Raw genomic sequence first — 14408 nt, forward strand, 5'->3', positions numbered from 1 at the left:
TATTAAACAAAAAAAAGGAAAATTTTACTGTAAGAAAAAAAATAAATTGACAAATTATATTTTAAAAATGAGATTATGGTATTCATCTGAAGATAAAAAACAGATGGATGATCCAGGTATATCTGACCTACACATTGTTGTTGTTATGTTACTTGCCTACATAGAAAATTATTAATATACATAAAATATATATGGTAATTTGGTTTGGTAGATAATGTTTGCCTGCCCAGTCAGGGGCTATGTATTTAAAGGTCTCTCAAGACTGGAGCCTTGGATTGTTTTCTAGGAAAGTAGATTAGAAATAACAGCGTGTCTCTCTCTCCCTCATGTATCCTGCTCTTTTCTGCAAAGCCTTGATCAGATTAAATAGTTTGTGTGTGTTTCAAAATTATTCAGGAAAAATAAATAACTTATATTTCTGAGATCTGATCCAAAATTCATTAAAGCCCCTGAAAAGATTTAGATGATCTTTGGGTGAGGCAATAACTGTTAATATGGCTGTTTCAGTGACTGATCCAGTCTGTCTAACCCTACAGACATCTTGCTTACTCCAACTACTGTCTTCCTTTCTAATGGCTGAAGGTTGCATAATCACAGCTGAAGGTAACCATAATGACAGATCGTGACATTCGCCGAAAGTCTTGAACTGAGCTTTGTAATTCAGTAAAAATAAAAGTTTAGAATTTTCATACTGAGAATTTCATGATAACACTATAGAATACTGCATTTTATAGTCATACTCTCGGTTTCATTTGTAAAGTATTAAATTATTATGATATTAGTGAACACAACCCTTATCTATCATGCTATGCCAAAAAAAAACCCAAATGCTCCAAACCTTCTCAAAACCTGAACAAAAACTAATCCAAACACAAAAAAACCCCAAACAGTAACTTCTTAATATTCAAAATACGTGACAACATGCTTAACACGACTGCTGTACTTTTCTTCTGGGTACTGTTAAGAAACACATTTTCCTGCTAGCTTAGTTAAAACCACATCTTCAGAAAAAAAAGTTCCTGGATTTTCTCTGACAGAATTATTCCCAAGAGGACAGTAAATATGAGAAACAACAAATTAACATATGTGAATTCTGGAGATATCTTTTTGAATACTGTAATAAGAGAACACTAAAAAATTGGTATAAAACCAACATCAACCTCAATCATTAAAAAAAAATTAATTTTACAATTTAAAAATTTCAGGACCTGGTATCCTTCCATTTTTTCAGCAATTTTGTGTCAAAATATCCTTCATAGAATCACAGAGCAAATGGGATGGACAGGTACCTCTGGAAATCATCTAGTCTAACCCTCTGCTCAAGCAAGGTCAGTTAGGTCACTCAGGACAGTGTCCAGTCAGGTTTTGAATATTTCCAAAGATGGAGACTCCATAGCCTGTCTGGGCAACCTGTTCCAGCCTTCACTAAAAAACCCACCATAGTTCTTGCTCATGTTTAAGTGGAATTTTCTGTATCTCAGATTGTGCCCATTCCCTCTTGTCTTCTCACTTGGCTCCAATGAGAAGATTCTGGGTCCATCCTCCTTTATCCCTTCTCATCAAGAGTTTATACACACGGATGTGTTTATACACGCGGATGTGTTTATACACATGGATGTCATCCTCCTGAGCCTTCCCTTCTCAAGATTAAACAACCTCAGCTCTCTCAGACTCTCCTCATATGAAAGATGCTCCAATCCTTAAATCATCTTTGCTGCCCTTTGCTGAACTTGCTGCAGTATGTCTGTGTCTGTCTTGTACAGGGGAACTCAGAAAGGGAAACAGCCCTCCAGATGTGTCTCACAAGGGCTGAGTAGAAGGGAAGAATCACCTCACGCAACCTGTTGGTACCTTTCTGCTTAATGCACTTCAGGAAGCTGATGTATTTGCCACAGGTGGACATTGCTAGCTCAAGTTCAAGTTGTGGTCCACTGAGACCCCCAGGTCCATCTCTGCCAAGCTGCTTTGTATCTGGTTGGTCCTCAGGCGGTACTGGTACCTGAGGTGGATTTTCTTCATGTCCAGGATTTAACTTTTTCCCCTTGGTGAACTTGAGGTTCATTCCAGATTATTTCTATAGCCTACCAGGTCCTTCTGATCGAAAGCATGACCATCAACCACTTCTCCCAATTTTATATCATCTACAGACTTGCTTACTGTAAAGTGTGCCCCATCACCTAGGTCACAAATTAAGACGGAATATTGGCCCCAGTACCAACTGCTGGAGTACATCAGTGGTGGCAGACCCTCATCTGGACTTTGTGCCACTGATAACAACCCTTTAAATCCAGGAATTCATCCAGCATTCAACCCACTTCATTTTCCACTTGTCTGATCCTTACTTCATCAGTTTGTCTGTGAGGATGCTATGGAAGACAGTGTGAAATGCATTGCTAAAGCCAAGATGAACAACATCCACTGCTGTCTCCTTGTCACATATATTCAAGTCTGCTTAATTGAATTCCTGGCTGTGCCGTACACTTGTGATCTTGTTAAGATAGCTAAGAAAATTCAAGTATTTTTGTTGTATAGAGCATATAAGTGTCCAGAAAATTATTTTGAAGGTTATCTGAATTGCACAAGTGGCATAAGTTTTCAATATATATCTGCAAAGGTTTAAGTAGTGAAATTCAAGATATTTTATCAATGCATATGTTGCTTTGATCACAATTCATGCTGATTTGAGGGTAAATACCTTACTATAATATGTTGACAGACTTCTTAATGTGTGCTTTTTAGTAAAACAAATTTCTGTAAGATAAATATCTCTATAAACCTATCGTCATGAATGTGCACTAATGTGTACAGCAGGATGAATACATTAAGAACAAAAATCTGTCACTCATATGCCTCTGTCTCTTTTTTCACTTTCCTTTTTAGCATGGCAAGGCAACCAGATTGAATAGCCCTGTAACTCCATTCCCTTGTGTGATGTTGGTTTTTATTTTCACATACATTTTACTTGAGATTGCTCATAATTATAGTGCTAGAATAATTTATCTTCTTCTGAAAATATGCTGAATTATGAAGCAGTGTTGAAAAGTGTAACAAGAAGAGCAGAGTGCTACAGAAAGTAAAAATGACTGTCAATATTGATGGTATTAACCACAATCCTTTTTCTCTGAACATCTTTGATTATCCTTATTTGAAGAGAAGTCAAGATACAGAAGATCAAAATCTGGTCTTGGTTACACTGATTTAGATGCAGAGCAACTGCATTGCATTTAAGTGTTCTTAACAAAAGACCTGAATTTTGATTTGGTTTCCAAATACAAGTAATGTATTTCACTAGCAACCTGCTATGGTGAGAATTTGGGATTTTTTTTTTCTTCTTACTCTTTTGATTCATTCCTTCAAAGTATGTTTATTTATGCATTCTTTTACAAATGCAATCACAGCTCATTTTGCATTTCTCATTGAGATAACATTTAAGCATAAGTCAAGCTCTGCCACGAACAGTCAGATGGTTTAATAGAAAGGATTACTTAAATACCAAAAGAACTGATTAAGACCAAGCCTTGGCTGATTCCTCAGTAATTTTTTTTAGAAAATTGAACATATCTTATAATATTTTGTTAAGAACTGTAGACATTGATGGGCTGTGGGACAGATTAAGTTCAGCAATCCAGGCATAAAACTGCAGACAAAGTAGATTCCTGAACTCAGGTATCTGTTTACATAGACCAGAGCCTTTATTCACTTTCATTGACAGGACCTGGAATATTACTTCATTTTTTGTTTCTTCCTGAATATGGGAATTTCCGCTTCTTCACATGATGGACTAGATCCCCAACCCATGTGCTAGCACAACCAGAGAATTGTAAACTTGCACTTGTAAACCTGTTCTAGCTCTAGGGAAGAGCAAAATTCATATTGCAGCTGTGTGACACAAGGTGGCTGGTAAGAACGTAGGCAGCTGCAGAGCGAGGTTATAGAGGACATGTAGGTATTTTGGTTGGTTTCAACAGTTCTCCCATCTAGTAACAACATCTGCAGACAGCCAAGAAGGAAATTGTTGAGCAGCGTTATCCACACAAATTTCAGTGCTGGTGCATGCACTTTTTAGAACACATGATTTATTAAGCCTGTTGCTGGAAAACTTGTCAAAATATACCCTCACTCTTTGTGTTTTGAGGTTTCTCTTCAATTCGCCTATCATCTTTTACATACAAAAATTAGTATGGACATAGATTTCAAAAAAGAAGAGACATACGAATATGAGCTGGCAATGTGCCCAGGTGGCCAAGAAGGCCAACAGCATCCTGGCTTGTATCAGCAATGGTGTGGCCAGCAGGAGTAGGGAGGGGATCGTGCCCCTGTACTTGGCACCAGTGAAGCTGCACCTCGAATCTTGTGTGCAGTTTTGGGCCCCTCACTACAAGAAAGACATTGAGGTGCTGCAGCGTGTCCAGAGAAGGGCAATGAAGCTGGTGAAGGGTCTGGAGAACAGGTCTGATGAGGAGCAGCTGAGGGAACTGGGGCTGTCTAGCCTGGAGAAGAGGAGACTGAGGGGAGACCTTATCACTCTCTACAAGTACTTGAAAGGAGGTTGTAGTGGGGTGGGGGTCAGTCTCTTGTCTCAAGCAACATGTAAGTGACAGGACAAGAGGAAATAGCTTCAAGTTGTGCCAGGGGAGATTTAGATTGGACATTAGGAAAAAATTCTTCACCAAAAGGTTTGTCAGGCACTGGAACAGGCTGCCCAGTGAAGTGGTGGAGTCACCATCCCTGGAGGTATGTAAGTGACATGTAGACATGGCACTTAGGGGCATGGTTTAGTGGTTTACATGGTAGTGCTAGGTTAACGGTTGGACTCAATGGTCTTAAAGGTCTTTTCCAACCTAAACAATTCTATGATTCTATCATTTAGGACATTAAGGTTATAAGGAAGATGATCAAAAGGCGACTTAATGTTCTTTACCTCATCAAGGCATCTGAGACTGTTGTTTCCTCCAGGAAAACAGGGAGCTCTACTTCCCAGAGAAATGGGAGTTCAATGACTAGGTGAAGGCAAGATGTAAAAATGTGACAGTCTTTACAACTGGCTGATGAATTTTGGAAATCCTTATGGGAAAACAGACATCAACATGAATGCATGAGGGAAGAACAGAAAATAAGAGCTACAAGATTTTTGTACAAACTTTGTAGACATAAATAGCTCAGAGAATATTGAAGTCTTGGAGGAAGCAAGACACACAGTTACCAAGAAACCATGATTATTGCTGGTAATTTTGGATGCTTCATCAAAATCCTTCCTTCCAAAAAAATATAGGAGAAGAACAAATTTTTGCTGATTATATTTTTCTGGTGGTTATTTTTATGCCAATACAAACTTGAAGCTTATACACTCCCATTTGTTTTTTACAAATTGAGCTTTTACTTACAAGAAACTGGGTCTACAAAATTTGCTTGACATGAATGAAAAAAATGTTTGTTGATATATAGAAACTAGAAACTAGATTATTATGTGCAAGGACTACATTAATGTTGTTTAAGTTACGGAGAGGTGAAACTATAATGCTATAGGTAAGTGAGAGTATTTGGATTGCTTATTTCTAGAAGTAATGTAATACAAGGTATTGTCATCATAGTATAATAATAATAATGCAATAATAAGAAGTGATGTAAACTTGATTAAAATGAGTAATTTGAAAAATAGAAAAGTTCTATTCTCTGAGGATTTAACCAAATATAGCTATGAAATATTCTGGAAAAAAGAATTAATATATACAGTCAATACATTAAAATAAATAAATAAAGAAAGTTATTTGAAGTTTCCCTTAAGGCTATGTTTTTTAAATCAGACTGTAAATGAATGTAGTTAGCAGAGTTACAGTGATTTCATCCTGATTTTCCCTATTAAATATCTGTCTTGGATATATCAGATTTGATTTTGTGCAAAAGTGCTCATGCATTGTTTACTTAAGTCATCCTTTGACTTCCTATAATAACTGCCACATAACTGGTTAGACTTTCATTTTGTTAAGTAGAAAATGCTTAATTGTCTTTATCTGATCTGAATGCGATCAGTCAGCAGAGCAGAGAAGTCTTTTAATCGAAAGGTCTCACAAAGAAGGATTGTCTGTGCTTCAGCAACAGCTTCATTAGGGTTGCCATGAGAAGATTTCCCAGTGTGGAAATGGACCTCTGATTAGCGAAGAGAATCAGAGAAAGCTTATTTTATAAACTGACTGCCACAAGGCTAAAAAATAAGTGTCCCTGAGCTGAAGGATGTAAGGCTGCTGTCACAGCCAAATAAACCATTATACAAGTTGCAATCCTGCTTCCTGTAGACAGAGAAGTCATTTAAAGTTCCTTTGGATACTTGTTTTACTTGGGGTTGTTTTGTGGCTTTGTCCCAGAAGAAATCTTATTTTTTCTAGTATGCATTTCTAGAGAAATATTCCCTTATTCTAGTAGAACTTTTTTCCATTTCACTAGGAAAGGTGGGGTTTTTTTTTTAGGCTCTAGCTACAACTATGTCACAGAATGAAAACTCTCAGTTAGAGTGATATACTAGATCTTAATAAGGGAACACATCTGTCCTGTCCACTGGTAGCACCAGAGGCAGCAGAAGTGGTAATCTGAGCAAGTCAGGGAACAAGTCTGTCTCAACTGTGTTAAGCAGTACAATTATGTTCACACTGTCCTCTTTCAACAAAAGAATCATCTTTACTGTATGCAATATTGAAAGAAAATAGGGGAAGGCTGTGGACAAAAAATGATACAATATTTATATGAAATTTCATTCCATTGGATCTAACGTAGTAAGAACACAGAAACTGAGCAAAAATCAGTTCTGGAGCAATGCATGTGTTATTCCTTGTTCTGTGAGAACAACAAGCAAATTTGGATCTGAAAGTACAAATCTAGGTTCGGTCATGAACCTCCCAAAGTCTTTAGCTGAGATAACCAACAAAATGCTTCTATAGTTCTGAATATGCAAGACCTGAATTTCTGAATGCAAAACTTCCAGCCCTGATGGTACTTGTCAGAGATAAGTAGATCTACTTTTTTTTCATCATCAACAGGAAAGACGCTGTTAGTACCACCCATTTAGCCTGATTATTCAACTCTTCGACATAAGATGAGAGGGGATGAAATTTCAAACTCCTCAAATCTTCTGAAATGGTTTAGAGTATCCTCTGACATATTCATTGCTACCTTACACAAGCTTGTTTACAGTGTGTTGAGCTCTGAACACTGAGCAATGCGTCACCAACCCTCCCCAATATAATATTAAATAAAATAGTAACAAGCCCCTAGTATAATAAATACACAAACATAAAGAAGTACTAATTTGCTTTAAAGTTTTTTACCTGATACTGTACAAGCTTTCAGAGATCCAAGTCACTGGAAAAAGTATGTAAGGGAAGTGAGTAAAATGTGAGAACACAGTAATATCCTTTCCAAATAAGATCAGAACTTTGTATATTTGTGTATTCTGTTTTACTATGTCAAATGGCAAGTAACTCCAAAAAAGCCTAAGAATAAGACACAAATATGACAATGTTTTCACAGTATATTTCCCTAGTGATTTCAAATAGTCTGTAGAATCATAGAATCGTAAAATGGCTTGGGTTGGAGAGTTTTTGAGCTAGTGCTATCTTCTGTTTATTAGGTCTGAAGAGTTTTCTTTTCTTATTCACCTAGTTGCTTTTTCAACACACATGAGCTACTGGCACAAGTTTCTGTGGCACTGAGTTCCACAGCTACACTATATTTTTTTTGTAACAGACATCTGTTTTTCTCTAACTTGGCTACTGAGTAAGATCACCCAGATTTAGTTATTTCACATCCACTTTTCTATATTCATTATGAATTTTATTCATTTAGTCTGGAAAACTGGTCAGCTTAGTCCCTTTTGACTATTCACTACTTACAATTGGAAGCTATCCATACTTGGGATTGACTAGGTCACCTTTAGCTTTATCTGAATTTGCAAGGAGACAGAGAGCATCTGCAATATCTGTCTCACAAACAACTTCAGTAAGACACAAGCAATCAGGGAATTTAACTGTAACAGAAAACAGAACATTCTGAAAATGGGAGATGTATAAATATAAATATAATATTGTGTAAAAATACCCCCCAAAATATACACACTTAAAGATTTTTCTGGTAGATTAAATGGGACTTTGAAATGCATCAGATAGTTCCTAAGTTTTGTAAGACCTTCTGATCTGCACTGCAAACAGCGTTCTCTTTGCAATGCCTTAAAACAGATCATATTGGTTAAAAATCAGAAGCACCTTATCTTGACAGACAAATCAATTCACTGTGATGATTCTTTTTAAAATAAGAGACAATGAAGGATGGAATTCAAATGTTTTTTCTGACTAGCTTTGGATGTGAGTTTAGACTAGTTCTTAGAGGAAAATCCCAACTTTAACTCCTTTTTCAGGTTCATGGAATAAAATTCAAAACCAACGGAAATACGTACACTGCTTTGAATCTATTGAAAAATAATGCATGTTGGCCTTCAGTTCTGCTGCTATTCATGTGTTCCTATTCCTGACATTCAAACTCTCTTAATGGACTCTCAACTTAGAGTCACATGATTAGGTACCTATGAGATACTTGGATTGTCTTGAAGTTCACTGGAAGAATTTGCTATGGCTGATGTAGTGTGCCGGTTTTGACTGGGATAGAGTTAATTTTCTTCACAGTAGCTGGCATGGGGCTGTGGTTTGGATTTGTGCTGGAAGCAGCATTGATAACTCAGGGATGTTTTCGTTACTGCTGAGCAGTGCTTGCACAGAGCCAAGGCCTTTTCTGCTCCTCACACCACCCCACCAGCAGGTGGGCTGGGGGTGCACAAGGAGTTGGGAGGGGACACAGCCGGGACAGCTGACCCCAAAGGACCAAAGGGGTATCTCATAACATATGACGTTATGCTCAGCATATAAAAATGGGGGAAGAAGAAGGAAGGGGGGGATGTTCAGAATGATGGCATTTGTCTTCCAAAGTAACCATTACACATGATGGAGCCCTGCTCTGCTGGAGGTGGCTCAACACCTGCCTGTCGATGGGAAGTGATGAATGAATTCCTTGGTTTGCTTCGCTTGTGTGTGTGGCTTTTGCTTTACCTATTAAACTGTCTTTATCTCAGCCACCAGTTTTCTCATCGTACCCTTCCAATTCTCTCCCCCATCCCACTGTGGGGGACTGAGCGAGAGGCTGGTTGGGGCTCAATTGCCCGCTGGGGTTAAAACATGACATGTAGTCATTTAAAATGTGCCACCTGGTTGAACTCAGTATGAACTTGGAGCTCTTCACTAAATCTTTGCTTTGGGGGAAAATAAGAGACGTAAAACTTGAAAAGGATTTATAAATCACAACAGATTTAAATATGACAGGAGGATTTATTATTATAGCAGGATTTCAGAGCACATTTATAGCCTAAATCAGATATATCTCAAGAGTAAAATAAGGTAGCTGAAATCTTTCTGTTTAGGGATTTTTAACATGATTTGTAGATCTATCATTGAATTTGTCTATCTTACTTGAGAAGCCCAAGAATGGCAGATGAGTCTGCAGAACTTTAAACCCATTTTGGAATGAGTCAACTGTTTTAAGAACTATTTTAACTAAATATGTTCTTTAAAATAAAAGTTTCTAAAGTAAGAGACACTCCTGCAGATTTATTCAGATTTATAAATCAGAACTAAGGATGTCTTTTAAAAAAACATGCCCTGAAAACATTTAAAGTTTAAATGTTCCTGTGTTTAAAACTATCTCGTTTCTTTCTCCACTCATCTTTTAGTTTGAGATAGAAATAAATACTCTGAAAGACTGAGACTTTCTGAAACACGTATGGGTTCCCTCCAGTTACAGCCCATACCTTGAATCCCAGCTTCAATACAAATGGGATTATGCATTAGGACACTAATTTCATTTAACATTAACTAAGTTCGTGGAATACTAAGGTAGAGAGACCAAATATTATGTGACCATTTGTACAAACGCTTCATGCTGCCATTCCTATATGGGCTTGTAGACTTGCATATAACACATCTTCTTATCCTGCTTTCAGTATTGATTCTTTCTTATGAAGATGGCTGACGCTATCCCCTGACAGTTTAAGGTCAAGCCTCAACAGAGCTATGATGAGGTGAGTGGCCTAAGGAGAGCTTATGTCACCATGTACTAACTCTAATTAATCTGCTGTGGTACTCTGGTCATGTCACTTTCTCTCTACCACTGCTATCTTCTCATTATTTGTTTTTTTCTTTCATCTACTTGGATAAAAAATCTCTCGCTCTTTAGGGCAGAGACTGTCTTTCTTGAATACCTTGTCAGGACGGAAATGTTCATACACAAAACAAAAAATAAACAATTGTATCAGACAGTTTGCATTCACCTGAACTTTGAAACGGGTCACAATCTTTGGCTGAGGAATAAGTCTGCTACAGATAAACTAACTTTCTGCAATAACAGATAATTCTTATCTTGAAGAAGTTGTAATGTCAGCCAATAATATCATTATCACACTTCAAATATAGGCAATAGCTGAAAGAAAGTAATTTAAAAACAAATAAACTGAACTCAAAAAGAGTGGCAGCAGCCTGAAAGAGTAATTATGGGGCTCTACAGTCAATATTGTCTCTGTATATCTCAGCTGATTGATTGACTGGTAAAAATATTTTTAGCTACTTCTGTCATTTTAAATTTAGAAATAATTTTCTTTCCTAATATACTTGGCATTGTTTCAGTTGTGTTTCAAATCTTCTTTTTTCTGCTGAGATCCTAATTTGCAAAATAATTAATTGCAGGCAATGGATTAAGCAGAATATTATTTTTTCTCTTTCTTAATAAGTCACAATAACACTTCAGTGAAGCTGTTTGTGAGAACTGGATGGGAAATAGTTTCAAATAATGAGCCAGATAGTATGGGCTCAGGGTAAAACCAACCTTTAAGGGCTGTCAGCAGACATACAAAACCAATCTTGATTTCAGTGATGTGGGCTCCCATGTTAGAGGTACTAGGTATACGTTTAAATCCTTGATGAAAAGAAAAGAAAAGAAAAGAAAAGAAAAGAAAAGAAAAGAAAAGAAAAGAAAAGAAAAGAAAAGAAAAGAAAAGAAAAGAAAAGAAAAGAAAAGAAAAGAAAAGAAAAGAAAAGAAAAGAAAAGAAAAGAAAAGAAAAAAGAAAAGAAAAGAAAAGAAAAGAAAAGAAAAGAAAAGAAAAAAGAAAAGAGTAAAAGGAAAAGCAGACCTTGAACGTGAATTTGCCTTCTTAGTTGTGCAACTTCATTATACAGACATCTGGCATGGGATGGGGCTGTGGAGTGTTAGTTCTTTGAGAACAGCTTCAAAAAAAAAAAGATTTAAAAAAAAACCTTTAACTGAATATGGCATTTTTCTAAAAAAATAATTAAATATAAAGATTGGTTTCCATAAACTTCCATTTAAAACAGCATTTCAGAACTTTTATTCAGCCTAAACTTCTGTGAACGAGGGAAATTATGATAAAATTAGTACATAGTCCCAGGCAATTATCTTATTTTATATTACCATAAAACGATGTTGAAAACTCTGAGACATGGATTTATTCTTGACCACCAATAGAAACACAAATATCTACCTATATAGAAATACTTGTACTGAGACAAGGATCTTGTTACTGCTTGGCAATGGGGGAATTGATGTCTCAAGAATCAGTTATAAAAATTTTATATAAATATGTATGAAATCCAGTCACTAGGCACAAGCCAAAGACTATTCAGAATTATTTCACTAGTTATGTCCGTGAAATATTCTTTATCACTCAAATAAAGAAGTGAAATGCCAACCAGTTTCTCATTTCAAAGAGTGTTTTTAAAGGGTTAAGATAAGTCAATTTTAATAAAAGATTGTTCTTGCCTTACACTGCTTAATTCATTGGAGATCTTCATATCTCTAGAAAAATAACACAGCACCTTATTTTTTAATATATTATCAGTTGCAACTGATCTGCAACATATTAGCATGTATTAAGGTAAAATCAATGACAGACGTCTTGACTGTGTTGAATATGTTTTTCAAAGGACATTGTGACTACTCTGGCATCACAGGTGGGCCAGGTATAATCCAAGGCTGTGTCTCCTCAGTAGTGAAAACAGATCCTCTTCCTTTGTAATAATGACTCATACAGCAGCAAACTCTTACTGTGCGATTCATAGCATCCAATTTTAACCATCTACATTGTAGGCATGTGCATCTGAATTAATTGTCTAAATTCTTTGTGAAGGTAATTGAGAGAAAAAGGCATTCATAGAGCACTTCTTTTCTCCTCCTAAGATAGGTAATTGAAATAAAATATACGAATTGCACTTTCAAAATGTCTTTTTATTTTGCAGCAGCAGCAGCAGCAGCTCTAGGAGTCTGGACAACTGGTTCAGGTGCAGATACCTACATTTAAAGGAAGGTAAGATTACTCAAGATCCTCTGTGTATCACTCCCTCAGTGACTCAGTTTAGTAATTCATTACCAGCTTCCACAGCTGCCACGTGACAGTTTTCCCCACCTGAGTTTTATGAGAATTAGTACCTTTTTCTAAATGCTAATACAAATCTCAGGAAACCGATGTCGATTTTACTGTACCCATAACCAGATTTTGGTGTCTGACCCATGCCAAGCACTTTGCAAGCAGGAAAAAAAATGCCTAGGTAAGAATCAGAAAAGCAGATTCCAGGTATTTGCTAAATTCACGGAGTGAGCTGCACTTCTGCTCTCAGAGGCAGGCAAATTTCTACTCTCAACAATTGTTTTTACACTGTTTGTACAGCTGAGTCAGGGAGCTGTCATTGCACTGTCACCGCACTGTGATGGATAGTTATGGGACATCAGTCTTTAACTCCTAAATATTCAGTAGAAGAAGCTTTTGTTTATGAAGACATATCGTTACTAACAACGGATTATTATTACAAAATGATACTGTAAAAGAATTAAATCATGTAAATTTATTTGCCTGTAGAAATCAATGGCACAGTAGAAGGTACCAAGTAAAGAAGGCAGGAATCACAGCAAGTCTGTTTGAAATTCATTTTGTGGCATTATTCTCAATCTTAAATTTTATCTAAAGTTGTTCATGTAAAACACTTGTTTTATAGATTTACAGAAAACCCATGAAGAACACTCTGCTTCCTTCAAATAGAACTTGTGCAGCATAACATCCAAACAATTCTGTGTTGAAAGACTTAAAGAACTACAGATATATGGAATTTTTCTCTCTTTGTTTCCTTGCCAGTCAGCTTTCTTTTTCTGATGACATTTTTGGGTGTTCTGTTTAAATATTTCATGAATGACACAATTTACTTGTAAATTTTTGTAAATGGTTTGGAAACATTTTCTTTTTAATATTTTTAAATAAACTCCCTGATTGTTGGTGTTTCTTTATTTGTAAGCAATATCAAACACTCCTAATATTGATTTTCCTGCCGCCCTTTTCACATTATTTTAATTAATCATCAGTAAATGCACTCAGTTATCTCAGATTGGAGAACTGAGTTTAGTTCTGTCGCTTGCCATTGAGAGTCACAAAGTCTGAGTCTGTAGAGGACTCTTCTCTTTGAAAAACAGCATTGCCTGTAGCATATCTTGCAAAAGCAGCATGAGAGGAGAAGATGGGGAAAGCTCCCATTTTTCTAACCAGGTGAAATATAAAAATTATTGAGGGACATAGACAAAGATTAGTATGAAAGGCAGTTTATGTTGTCTTTTTTTTTTTTTTCCTTCTCTTCACCTTGACTAAATGTATTAGTTCAATGTGACTTAAACTTCAAATTGAGAGGTGCAACACAAAACCTATTGCAAAGATTCATCCACACAAACAGATTAAGAATTTGAGATTGTCTCAAAACTAGATGCCATTGCATCCAGTTTTGGAAAGAGATTTCTTCTCCCAAGCCGTATGAGGGGGAAAAGCAAGAAAACTAAAGTTCCCCGTTGGTTCATGCACTCTCCTGGAATGCAGAGAAGTCCCAGGTAACCCCTGTGTGGAGAAAGGGCTTGGGTCCCCTCTATGCAAATAGATGACCATTCTGTGTGCATATGACTGAGAGCTATTTTTTGGTTACCTCTTCCATGGCCTTTATCGAAAATGTGATTCTGAAGTGTAAAATATTTCCAAGTCAATGTCTCATCCAAAGAGGACAGACAAAGAAAAATGTTTTCGTAGAAAAAAATCACAATTTCTATTAACAAGTTCTGTGGGAAAACTGCCATTTTTCAGTAGCGGCCCAAAATGTGATTGACTTCACTCTGTGAGGAAATTATATGCAAAATCAACACTAAATTAGACCACAGAATGCCACAGAAAATCTAAAATTATTGTAGCAGCCAGTAACCAATGACAGATAGTTTTCTAAAAATTAGTTTTGTGTCTCTTAGTCTTAATACTCAAAGGGGACTCAAAAATTTCTTG

The 14408-nt window shown here is 36.4% G+C and overlaps 1 protein-coding gene across 1 annotated transcript in view; it reads left to right on the forward strand.

Annotated features, from left to right (window-relative positions):
- LOC147416170 (uncharacterized) overlaps nt 1–14408 on the forward strand; it is a 94418-nt gene that overhangs the window by 40011 nt on the left and 39999 nt on the right.

This window comes from Leptosomus discolor, chromosome 1, assembly GCF_034619465.1.
Source record: "Leptosomus discolor isolate bLepDis1 chromosome 1, bLepDis1.hap2, whole genome shotgun sequence".
NCBI lineage: Eukaryota > Metazoa > Chordata > Aves > Leptosomiformes > Leptosomidae > Leptosomus > Leptosomus discolor.